This window comes from Engraulis encrasicolus, chromosome 3 (genome assembly GCF_034702125.1).
Source record: "Engraulis encrasicolus isolate BLACKSEA-1 chromosome 3, IST_EnEncr_1.0, whole genome shotgun sequence".
Taxonomy (NCBI): domain Eukaryota; kingdom Metazoa; phylum Chordata; class Actinopteri; order Clupeiformes; family Engraulidae; genus Engraulis; species Engraulis encrasicolus.
The window spans coordinates 8,194,539-8,207,928 of NC_085859.1; the positions used below are offsets into that span (position 1 = coordinate 8,194,539).

At 40.0% G+C, this 13,390-nt stretch overlaps 2 protein-coding genes across 2 annotated transcripts in view; one reads left to right on the forward strand and one right to left on the reverse strand.

Moving 5' to 3' along the window:
• Positions 1-13,390, reverse strand: part of LOC134445629 (NLR family CARD domain-containing protein 3-like) — a 331,412-nt gene that overhangs the window by 83,992 nt on the left and 234,030 nt on the right. The window lies entirely within an intron of this gene.
• Positions 1-13,390, forward strand: part of LOC134445633 (tripartite motif-containing protein 16-like) — a 95,262-nt gene that overhangs the window by 59,169 nt on the left and 22,703 nt on the right. The window lies entirely within an intron of this gene.

Here is a 13,390-nt window from a genome sequence, read left to right on the forward strand (position 1 = left end):
ACTTCCCTTTAGCTGGTGACACAAGGTTGACTTATGATGTTCACATACTGTTGTTACGCTTACATTAATTTATGAATACTCAATAATTAAACTTTAGTCAATTCTATATGTACAGAGCTAGAGTGAGAGCTTCCATTGACTTTAAATTGACTTTCCCAACATTTGGAGGAAATTATATCTGAATACCGCAATGGCATTGCGTTTTGGCACTTCATATTCATGCATCTTATCAATCCACAAGTAGATCTGTCATATCTAAGACTGGTTCTTGATTGTGACTGGTTGATTGATTCAAATCAAGAGCCAACAACAAGGATAGGCCTAGCCTACTTTGTAAGCAAAGCAACCCAGATGCCTGGTGTCGCAACATCACTTGTTTTATTAGGCAACATCTAGGGCAGTGGTTCTCAACCTTTTTTGAACAAACGCCCCCTTGACCTAATCACAAGCCTTCCAACGCCCCCTTGACCTCATCATAAGCCAACCAACGCCCTCCTTACTGTTGAAAAATAAAATAGACTAATGCCCCCCAAGGGGAACTAAGCCCCACCCCCACTTAGCTTTATCCTTCTGAATGACCCCCTAGGGCTCCCCAATGCCCCCTGGGGGGGATGTAGCGCCCCCGTTGAGAAACACTAATCTAGGGCGTCAGTTTAGCAGCTACCTGCGCAAGTGACACCTCAGTAATTCCGAATTAGAACATACTGAATCATGAACACTCCAAAAACAACTTTTCTTGGTGCAAGCTTTGAAATGGCAAAAAAAGTTGATGATAAATTATCAGTAAACTCTTTGTGTTTTTCTCACGTTGGCAAACAGACGGATAATACTATATTTTGTCTGCAGAAGATTATCAGAAAATATTACCTTCAAGGCGAAACAAAACCTGTGGACAATATATTATCCCTTACCCAATATCCAAGTTTTCTACCAATGGCCTCTCTGCAGAACATGGCGTCCATCGATGGTGATCCATGCAGTGATGTGACCAGAAGGACCTTCAGCCAAAGCCGCTTCTTTAAGCCCCTGAAGGAATCTGTGTCTGCATTGAAGATGCAACTGGAGGAGAAATTAGATTCCATCTTCAAGCAGGAAATAGTCAAGATATCTGCAGCAGGTTTGACAAACATAACAAATGCAATTTAAAATCACATTTAACAAGTTAGCGAACAGCTGTGTTTTTCACATCACTCAAAACAATGTTCTATATTCTTCTTTACGTGTATCTCAAAACAGCAACTAAGGAACAAATCACCCTGGACAGAGAATGTGAGTCTCTCTCTCTTCTCTCTCTCTCTGTCTCTCTCTCTCTTTCTCACTCACTCACTCACTCAGTCACACACACACACACACACACACACACACACACACCACACACACACACACACACACACACACACACACACACACACACACACACACACACACACACACACACACACACACACACACACACATTTAGACAACAACACTTGACATTTAGACAACATGTGTGGGCAGATACTCTTGTCTTTGTAAACAAAAAGACATAGATGGATGTGAACTGGATGAATATGATCTACTTCATTAAACTAAACTGCATACAGTTAAGTGTCATTATGTGTACCCATCGATGCCCAGCCCTCCCAACAAAACAAATTTGCTTTAGATGGTGTCAAGCATGTGTGGTGGTAAACAAGTGAGTTGACACAAGCATGGTAGTGGGAATGACATGGTTTGGGGATGCATGGATGCTGTCAATGTTGGCAATCTGAAATACACCTAAAAGAAACATGCATGTCAACATGCACTGTGACTACTGAAGCAGATCGTGATATTCATAGGATGGCATTCAAATCTCACTCCAATCTATTTAAGCCAGATGCAGACTCAAAATGTAAAAGTTCAATGCAAAAAAAGTTTGAAATGCACATTGAAGACCTCCCTTTTCATTTTGTTTCATTTCGAGGCGATTCGAGCCAAAAACAGCCCCTTCTCTATCGGATTTTCATCTGGGGTGTGAGTACATGTTCAAACATTAATGGCTGTATTTTGTTTTTTTCTGAGTGAACAAGAAATTTAAGCGGTTAAATATGTTGTTAAAAAGTCACTAATCATTGTGTCAAAGTGAAATTTCTGTAATGCTTTCCTATGAAAAGATATACTCACAAATCTGCAAAAACTGTGAGGGGTGTATTCACTTTCGTGATATACTGTAGCCAAACAGCCATGGCTGAAGCATGGACTGTGTTCATTTAGGCTAGCCGATGTAGCATGTACTGAAAGTTAATGAGACATTCGGTTCGATTTCCACCATAAAGGGGCCTAATGCACATTTACGAGCAGAGTACCCGGATGGCCATTCATGCGTATTGGATGTGAGATGCATGTGTGTGAATGTGTGTCTCTGTGTTGGTCTGCAGATACTGATCCTGAACTAGTGCATTATTCCAATTGTCGGTCAGTTGGTCAGATAGAAACCTTTGTAGAAGACAGAAAGTAGAGGTTTTCATAATGTTATGTAAGTCAAATAAATACTCTGGCCTTCTCCATGCTGAGAACAAAGAAATATGGCCATGTTTACATGATGTTACTTCAATAATTATTCTGAAGTAATTAGTTTCGTCGAGTTTGCTTTTTCATTCAATTTCGCATTGTGAAGTATTAACTTTATGTTCAAAGTGGAATTAATATTTATTCAGAATTCAGTTGAGGTTTATTCTGAATTAAATGTCTTATGTAAACAAGGCCAAAATGTCTGGAAACTGATTGCTAATTGAAGATATCTGACTGGGAATGTAAAAAAAGCTCTGGTGCTTTCATGCTGTGGGTAATTTGTCTAAGATTAATATTCTAGATATTTCTATAATCAAAGGATGCCTGTGTTAACTGTCTGTATGGCAAAAGCTAGATCAAATGAATGGGAAATGTGTCAATGCAACAGGAACGCATGATCAGAAATGCAGCGTCTGCTCTGCTGCAGTAGTGATGAGTAGTTTCAAAAGAAAGTCGTTAAAGCGATACAGAAAAGCTGAAAACAGGAGTGACGTGATGATGAGGAGTGACGTGATGACGTGACGTGAGATGACGTGATTCTGAACAGCTTGAAGCCTTTTGCTGGATTTGTGGTTAAAACGCCATTGCAGTAATCAGACTCACAGACAGGGGGAGGCAAACGGTTATGTTGTGCCGGGCCAAAGGAGATATACGATCCCAGAATTGGGTCCCCTTAACATTGTATGTGTTGGGTAGGGGCCCTTTCAGATTACTTTGTCCTGGGCCCAGCAAACGCTATCAGTGGCCCTGGCAGTAATCAATCCACACTACAGAGTGCATATTGTGTTCATGTTTAGACCAATGTGATGTTTTCTGTCTCAGTGTCTGATGGCCAGGCTCTTACTGCTGAACCAGTTACCAGAGAGGACTTCATGAAGTGTGAGTTGTAGACACACACACACACACACACACACACACACACACACACACACACACACACACACACACACACACACACACACACACACACACACACACACACACACACACACACACACACACACACACGCACACACAAATAAAACCCTGTTTGTATCCTGTTTTCTACTCTTCCAGATTCCTGTCACTTCACTCTGGATCCAAACACAGCAAACATAGACCTCCATCTGTCTGAGGGGAACAGGACGGCGGAGAGGAGACGTGGGACCCAGTCATATCCTGATCATCCAGACAGATTTAATTTAAATGCTCAGGTGCTGTGTAGAGAGGGTGTGTCTGCACGCTGCTACTGGGAGGTTGAGTATACTAGAGGAGCGTTTAGTTTGACAGGGTTTGTCATTATAGCAGTGTCATATAAAAGTATCAGCAGGAAAGGAGAGGGTAATGAGTGTGGGTTTGGATATAATGATCAGTCCTGGAGCCTGGCCCTCAGCAGCACCTACTCCTATTTCTGGCACAATAATGAAGTGACTAATCTCCCTCTAGTGGCCAGCTCCAGAATAGGAGTGTATGTGGATCACAGGGCAGGAACTCTGGCCTTCTACAGCATCAGGGGAGACACAATGACCCTCCTGCACAGAGTCAACACCACATTCACACACACACTCTACCCTGGGTTTTGGGTATGTAGGGATTCATCAGTGAAGCTGTTGTAAATTCTGCTCCTGTGGGGCATCTGCATTCCTCTCTCTCTCTCTCTCTCTCTCTCCACACACACTATTCATCACACCCTGGCCTTTATTTAGATGATGGATCATCAGTGAAGCTGTTGTGAGGCTCCTACAGGTAAATGCTGCTCCTGTGGGTCATTCAGAACACACACACACACACACACACACACACACACACACACACACACACACACACACACACACACACACACACACACACACACACACACACACACACACACCACATGAACTAAAACACACTCACACGCCTTCATGTTCATCTCACTCTCACACAAATTTGAACTCACTCACTCACACACTCACTCACTCACACAAACACACACACACACACAATCATCACACAACGCATCAAAGTCATTTTAATTGTGAAGAGTAAATGTAAAGTCAGTATGTTGGTCATCATGATAACAGTACACAATATAATAAATGTATTGGCAGGGCCGTTTCACTGTATTTCGCGACCCCCTTTTTCTCTTCAAACTCTTGAGGGATCGCTGCATTGAGGAGGGAGCAGTATCGCTGCATTTTTGGTAGCACTTTTTTGGCCATTGAATTTATGTAGATTTTGCTTCACTCACAAAGTTGTCATCACTGTCATTTGAATACAAGTCCATAACCAAGTATTACCAGGGCCCCCCTTTCAAGTGGGGGCCCTAGGGAACTGCCTAGTTTGCTTGCCTGGTTGTGACTGGCCTGTGTATTGGACTGAACATTTATGTAACATAAGGACACTTGGGATTTTTGTTTGGTGTAGGGGTCTTGGGGTGTTTTACTCTATGTGTCTCATTTTGCTTTTGCAACCGATGTCAAAGATAAATGAATGCCTACTTAACACTAGAACTACCACGGAGGGGTCAATTGACCTTTTTACCTAAAAGCCCCACAAGAGGGTCATTTGACCCTTTGGACCCCCTGCGGACACTCCTTTTGTTGTGGAAATGTGGCTGTTAGCACCTCACAGCTGTCACTTGAGACACAGAGTGTGTGTGTGTGTGTGTGTGTGTGTGTGTGTGTGTGTGTGTGTGTGTGTGTGTGTGTGTGTGTGTGTGTGTGTGTGTGTGTGTGTGTGTGTGTGTGTGTGGATCATTTCCAATGCCTGTTGAGTGCTGTATCTCTGCATCTTCATTCCTTGGAGAGGAGCTTCTTTCACCACAAAATTCTTGAGGGAAGTGAAGCAGTAGTCCACATGCACTGGTATTTATCCATCTAACAATTGCCAGGTTGCATTCACATGAGACATTGGTAACACTTCCAAATAAGGGGCCATAATTAACAGTAAAGTAGTTACAACCTAATACTTAAGTAAGGGTTAATAATCATTACTTAATGCCACATTAGACACATATTAATTGTTATTAATGCATTAGCAAGCAGTTACTTAACTATTAGATAACTATTACCTTGTGTTACAAGTTAATAGCATATTATTATTTAACTAATAGATAAGTAAGGACACAGTTAATAGTTAAGTAGCTATCAGGTCATACTTAACTAAGGACCAAAATTAACACTTACTTAATACAAAAGTAAGGCATAACTAATGGTTAATTAATACTTAAATATTGAGTTTTGGGACCCTTATATTAGAGTTGGCTGAGGATAACTAATGGTTAATTAATAGATAGATATTGTTGTTTGGGACCCTTATATTAGAGTTGGCTGCGGATAACTAATGGTTAATTAATCGATAGATATTGGTGTTTGGGACCCTTATAATAGAGTTGGCTGAGCATACCTAATAGTTAATTGATTAGTCTACTGTGATGTCTAGTTTTCACTCGTTCAAATCACTGTAATAGTTGCAACAGGAGCGATTATATAGCAAGGATTGGACGTACACTTCTCAATGATGGTGGGGTGATGAGATGTAATTTTTTCATGTACCATTTACTAATTTTAATGGTAAAAACCCTACAATAAATGCAGAACATTATGAAGAGTAATAGTTTTGAAGCAAAGCTAAACCATTCCTTTGTGATAATTAAGTTAATGTTTGAGAATATTAGCTCTAAGAAGTGCAGTGCATGATGGGTACGCAATCTACAGACAACAATATTTCGGTATTATTTAATCATTAGATTAGGTACAGTTAATAGTTAAGTAGCTATTAGGTCATACTTAACTAAGGACCTTAATTAACACTTACTTAATACAAAAGCAAGGCATATCTAATGATTAAATAATACCGAAATATTGTTGTCTGTAGATTGCGTACCCATCATGCACTGCTCTTCTTGGAGCTAATATTCTCAAACATTAACCTAATTATCACAGAGGAATGGTTTAGTCTCGCTTCAAAACTATTACTCTTCATAATGTTCTGCATTTATTGCAGGGTTTTTACCATTAAAACTAATAAGTGGTACATGAAAAAAATACATCTCATCACCCCACCATCATTGAGAAGTGTACGTCTAATCCTTGCTATATAATGGCTCCTGTTGCCACTATTACAGTGATTTGAACGACTGAAAACTAGATGTCACAGTAGATTAATTAATTAACTATTAGGTATGCTCAGCCAACTCTATTATAAGGGTCCCAAACACCAATATCTATCGATTAATTAACCATTAGTTATCCGCTGCCAACTCTAATATAAGGGTCCCAAACAACAATATCTATCTATTAATTAACCATTAGTTATCCTCAGCCAACTCTAATATAAGGGTCCCAAAACCCAATATTTAAGTATTAATTAACCATTAGTTATGCCTTACTTTTGTATTATGTAAGTGTTAATTTTGGTCCTTAGTTAAGTATGACCTGATAGCTACTTAACTATTAACTGTGCCCTTACTTATCTATTAGTTAAATACCAATATGCTATTAACTTGCAACACAAGGTAATAGTTATCTAATAGTTAAATAACTGCTTACTAATGTTCAACATATGCATTAATAACAATTAATAAGTGTCTAATGTGCCATTAAGTAATGATTATTAACCCTTACTTAAGTATTAGGTTGTAGCTACTTTACTGTTAATTATGGCCCCTTATTTGGAAGTGTTACCGAGTCGTTATGCCACATGGCATGGGAGATTCACACGTTACAGTTTTTCTCGATTGGTTTGGCTAATTTCTCGAAACTGAGATGACATTCTCAAAACAACACGGACAAATCCCCAAACCAACTTGCAATTTCCCAAAACAGAATGGCATTTTTCATTGCTTTCATCAGATATCAAATGCTTTGTAAATGTCTCAAATGTTTAGTACATCTCTGCAGATGGATATCTACAAATACCCTTCAGTTGACACATTCAGTATACATTCAGCACACCTTGCTTATCTAAACGAATTAGACAATTCTCAGTCTAATGGTTGCCCTCTCCAAAACACGTCAGCATTATTTCATTGTGTAAGTCATCATATGCAAAGTGGTCTACGCAATTCCCAAAACAGTCAAGGACATCATATTTTAAGAATTTCATTGCATAGTAAATGTTCAACAGGTCAGATGGTATTGTAACTTTACTAGTTAGTAGAAAATAATTTTACAATTTTACTCTGTTATTTGGCTAATTTCATGACATTTTTTCAAACAACATTCTGTTTTGAACAATTGCTAGTTGCTTTGGAATTTGTCCATGTTATTTTGAGAATGTTATCTCTGTTTTTAGAAATGAGCCAAACCCATGAGAAACCTGTGATATATGGGCATTACTTTCTGTATATGAATTTACAGTACAGAAAGTTACTGATAAATGTCCTTGGTAAATTATCTGTGTTGTCAAACTTCAATGGTTTCACTCACTTTTTCATTTTTATACATAGTCGAAATCTGTTAGCTGAACGTAGATAAAACACCTAACCATTTTGACTGGCAGTGCTTACACAATGGCAAAGGGACAATTTATTTTGGGGGTACTGATGATATATGTGGGGAAGAAATTTAGTTTTGACACATGGGTAAACTGTTTTTGGGGTGATATGAGCGAGTGATGAGGATCCATGTAGTTATGCTGAACCATCCAGTTTATTTTGACAGAAGGACTAAATGAATGTAAATGAGCCAAAGCAATTGAGAAGGATCTATGCCATTTTGATGGTACTGACTATTTATATGTGAGACGGTTTAGTGCTGATGCAAGAATGAGGTGTTTTGGGAGGTATATGACATTTTGCTAGTTATCTGAACTGTTGTGCAGAAGTGTAAGAATGTTTGGCCAAATGACCCAATGGTTATAGGAATGTCATCTCAGTTTCAAGAAATGAGCCAAACCAATCGAGAAAAACTGTAATTCAACCATTATCTGGTTGCAGTCATATGATACGTCATGATCACATGGGACATTCACAAGTTCATTGATGACTTATATGAAGAAAATGTGCCGACATGTTTTCAGGACAACCATTACACTGAGAATCAACCAATTGGGATACATCAGCGAGGTACATTCATTTGAAAATTCTACTAAATGTAAGCTGATTTTGTTAACTGTAGGATACTTGTACATAGCCATTTGCAAGGATGTACTAAATGATTGAGACATGTACAAAAGCATTTGAAATTTGATGAAAGCAATGATAAATGCCATTCTGTTGTGAGGAACTGCAAATTAGTTTTGGGATTTGTCCATGTTTTGAGAATGACATCTCAGTTTCAAGAAATGAGCCAAACCAATGGAGAAAAACTGTAACACACTGTCCGCCAAACTGTGCTATCTGTCTTACCTGTGGTGATTTTGGAGGCTGACAGCCCTTGGGAAGAAGCTGTCTGTCCCTGTTTGTCTTGGCTGTTAGCACTGTAAGGTGTGACCCCCTCACCCCTCACCCCACACACGGCCCCTAACAGCCTCATTACCATAACAAAATGAGTGATTAGTGTATTAGGTAAAAGCCGCCGGTGTTCTGTCGAGATGTGTTGCCTCGTCGAGATGAGCGACCGGTCGCCCTATTCGATAGTGGTGTTCTATCGATTTGCGATGCCTCATCTAAATGAGCGACCTTGATTTTCCGCGGAAGGCGTTTCAATCGGTCCACGTAGGACTGTTTTAATAACCATAACTTTGTTTATTTCACGGACAGTGGTGTGCAATCGTTCGTGCGGAGTTTAATAAGAACGTGCAGCTGCTGACCACTAAAAAAACGTGAGCCTCTCGTTTGAGTAAGTTAAGAAACGTGCCATATGAAAGAGAGTTGAGTTTGCGCAAATACTGGAGAAAGTGTTTGGGATCAGGGCCTGGGGTTGTTTAATGCAGTCATTTGCTGTTGGTTTGGTTTCAATGCGACGTGGGCTCGCAAGGCAAATTGCCACATGAAATCATGTGCTATGGGGATAAACAAGCGCGGCTTAGATATTCCCAGATAGCAGATAGCGTATTGTGGCTTTGTTTTGGTAGTCTGTCTTTTAACACATTCACTACCAAGTCACGTACAAATACGTTTTGCCTCCCATGCGTTGGCTCCCAAACCGTAAAATTACTTTTTTACTTTTTTTTATTGGATTTTGAATCTACACATTCTAATGCACATTCTGTGTGATTTTCGTAATAATGTGATGAACAGAACTGACATAGATCATGAAAACACCTACAAAGTCAAAACTCCTACAAAGTCAGGATCTGGATATTTCATCATCTGTGCATTTTATTACACACAGTATTTGAGTTTTATTAATAGCGAATCAAACCGTCTCTGACCACTTCCTGATCACGTCACGTCACGTCTCCATTTACTTCCTAGACCATCAAAACAAAGCATGTCCTGTCAGCACAGCCCTTGCTAGCTAGCCTGTTCCTAAACATATGATGGAAGGATAAGGAGTTTTGCCGCCATCAGGATAGGTGTAAAATGGAAGGTTGTAATGAAAAACAGCATGCAACACAGCAGGAACTAACCTTCTTTTGGGTGAGTACTTTGGCACGTCTACTTTTATCTGCAGAACGAAAACTGCCAGTCAAGTGACATTAGCTAGCTAGCATTTCAGATGCTCTGAACTGCCTGACCAGGTGATTTTTGCATCAAAGTAGTTTACTTGGAAGATACTGGAGTTGTTCTTTGGGCAAGAAAATGCATTTAGACCCGCAATTTAAACTCGGAGAGTCAGAGCGCACCCCTGACAAAAAAGGCTTTATCTTGGTTCGAATGTTCAAAATCGCTATTTTTACCTAAACCAGTGCGCGCTTAAAGTGAAATAACTTCGGAATGAAACAAGCTAGAAACAAACCGTAAAAATATACAGACAGCTGAGTCTTTGGGCTTTCGAACAAGCCCTGACATGTGTCTGTGGGTTGAAGACAAAATATTCGGTGGGTGTTCAAAAAATGACATAAAATGATGAAATTGTCTGGGAGTCTACGGTTGAATTCCAAAAAACGGCTGGTATTGAATGTGTTAATGACCAGAATCATATTTTCACAACATCCCCACCAGTGCATTTCTTATTACCATGTTCAGGCATTTTACAATGCAGTCGATTCAAATTCTTGAGTGAAAAGGGTGGAGGGAGCATTTTGACAGCTCAATCAGAGGTGGCGATTTTTTCCATTTTGCAATGAGAACGCCTCCTCTACATAAATAGTCTTTTCTGATCGATGTTACAATGTTCGAGGCTGAGTGTGTGAGCGATTACGGTTAGGCAACAAAGTAGCAAATGTTCGAGGCCACGCTATTTCGCAGATTTTTCAATGATCTGCTGGATGATCCACGCTATTTCCCATTTTCCCCCCAGGGGATATATCGTAACTTTCAGTCCATGACAGTCTGTAGACAAGCTATTTCGCGATTAAGTAGACCAGATCTGAGAGTCAATGGGGAAAATGAATGGGGAAACTGAGTATAGGACGGAGGGGAACCCAGCGGTTGTGAAAACCATATGGTTGAAACGACCGTGAAAAACGGATCAATCTAGACTACTTGGTTGTGTCATACGAGTCCAAATAAAGCTTTTAAAGCCAATTTTCTCACAGTTTTTTTTGACAGAGCGCAGGCGCAGTAGTTCCATAACGGCTAAGAGCAACGGCTTTTCACAACTGAGCATGCGCATAATTTCGCGTGCGCCGATGCAGCCAGATGATTGGATCACTGTCAACGCAGCTCAGCAGGCACATTGGCTCTTGTTACCAGAAAGGCGGGAGATGTGCGGGTAGACGCCATATTTGCGTTACGAATCTTCACCGTTGATTTCTATGGACACCTAACGATTCCGTCCTTTCTCCCCTTCCTAAAAAAAATCTCTGGTTGACAGTCTTAGGGGATCCTCAGAGAGAAAGGCTATGGGATCCTATCGTAACTTGCGGTCTCACAATTCGATGGGCAATCACCCGCGAAAACCACCGCGAGGGTGTGCGCATGCGTGCGCATGCTCAGTAGCGAAGAGAATCACATCTCGATGGGTCGCTCATATAGACAGGACACCGGGTCAAATGACCCCTCTCTGGTACTTCTAGGTAGGCAGAAAAATCCTGGTAGTTCTAGTGTTAATGAAATTATTATTATATAGGCTAGATTAATGAAGGCCTACATAATGAAATTATTATTATATAGGCTAGATTAATGAAGGCCTACATAATGAAATTATCACTCCAAATCATTACTCCAAAAATGTAACACTTGTGAAGAGTAAATTTTAAATATATATATATTGTGAATTTTAGAGTGAATGTAAAGTAAGTCTGTTAGTCATGATCATTATAGTACACAGTGCTTCACACAATAAACATGTACATGTATTGGAATGAACATTTATGGATTATAAATATCAGAATGGACATCTATGTAGCATTAGCCTACATGTGATTTTTGTTTGGTGTAGGGGTCTTGGGATGATGTTTTACTTACTTAACTTGTGTCAATGATTAATGTACATGTGCATAATAAAGTAACTTCTGCATAAATGTTCCACTTGTGAGGAGATTCTTTACTTGCCCCTGCAGGAGAAGGAGGACTCGAACCTGCAACCCTGTAACCTACACCAAGCTCTCGCCATGGATGTGTACAATACAATACCCATTGTCAATGTGTAGCTCTCCAGAGGCGTGGTCTTATCTAAAACCCTTGCATGTGATTGGACACACACACACACACACACACACACACACACACACACACACACACACACACACACAAACAAACAAACAAACAAACAAACACACACACACACACTACTTAACCAAACTTAATTAAAATGTCTCACAAAATTCCCTTAGGGGTGCTGCGGAAATGTGGCTGACTGACAAAAAAAACCCCACATTATTATTATTATTTCATTATGAGGGGGCCTCCTGACCAGTTATGCTTAGGGCCTCCAAATCCTTAGCTCACTAATGTTATTGATGCATGATCAGGTTATAAGGCTCTACAACAGGGGTGTCAAACTCATATTGGTCCGGGGGCCGCATACAACCAATGTGGACCTCAAGCGGGCCGCATTAGTAGCATTATCGAAAAAAAAAAAGACGTAAATCAGAGGATTAGTGTTCAGTACTATCACGTTTTAAGTGTGTTGAATATGTAGAAAGCAATGCAATACTGATAATCCTATGCAAAATTTCCTTTACTTCATTCGTTCATTGCCAGGTGTCAATGAATTAAATATGGGAAAGTTCTTTTTTTGCAGGGGGTCTGGGGGTTTACCCCCAGAAAATTATGTATTTCTTATATGTAATTTCCTGCATTTTCACGCATTCTAACGTCCCGTTTCCAGTTTCAGCTTAATAGGAACAAGTACAAATCCAATTATATTTATTATTTAATTACAACCAATACCAATACAATACGAATAAGAAGTATTAACATTTTATCTGAGCTTTATCAAATGCCTGTTACAGTACAAATTCACCATTTATAATAGAAGTGTGATGTGCACTTTACTACATATACAGTATAACAGAGGGACCATTGGGTTAATGTCATGCAGGTCTAGATTTTGCCCCGAGTGGCGTAATTGCGCATTTCGGTTATTTCATTGAAAAAACCCTCTGGCGGGCCGGATGTGGCCCGCGGGCCGTACGTTTGACACCCCTGCTCTACAATGTATTGCTAATGTTATTGATGCATTATCAGGTTACAAGTTGTACAGTATATAGGCCTACAATTGCGTTATCAGGTTTTACGTGGCTTTGGGAACAATCATCAGGCCTAAACATTATTAGAGAGTTATTACATTACTCTCTCTCACTCTCTCTCTTTCACACACACACACACACACACACACACACACACACACACACACACACACACACACACACGCACGCACACACACACACACACACACAC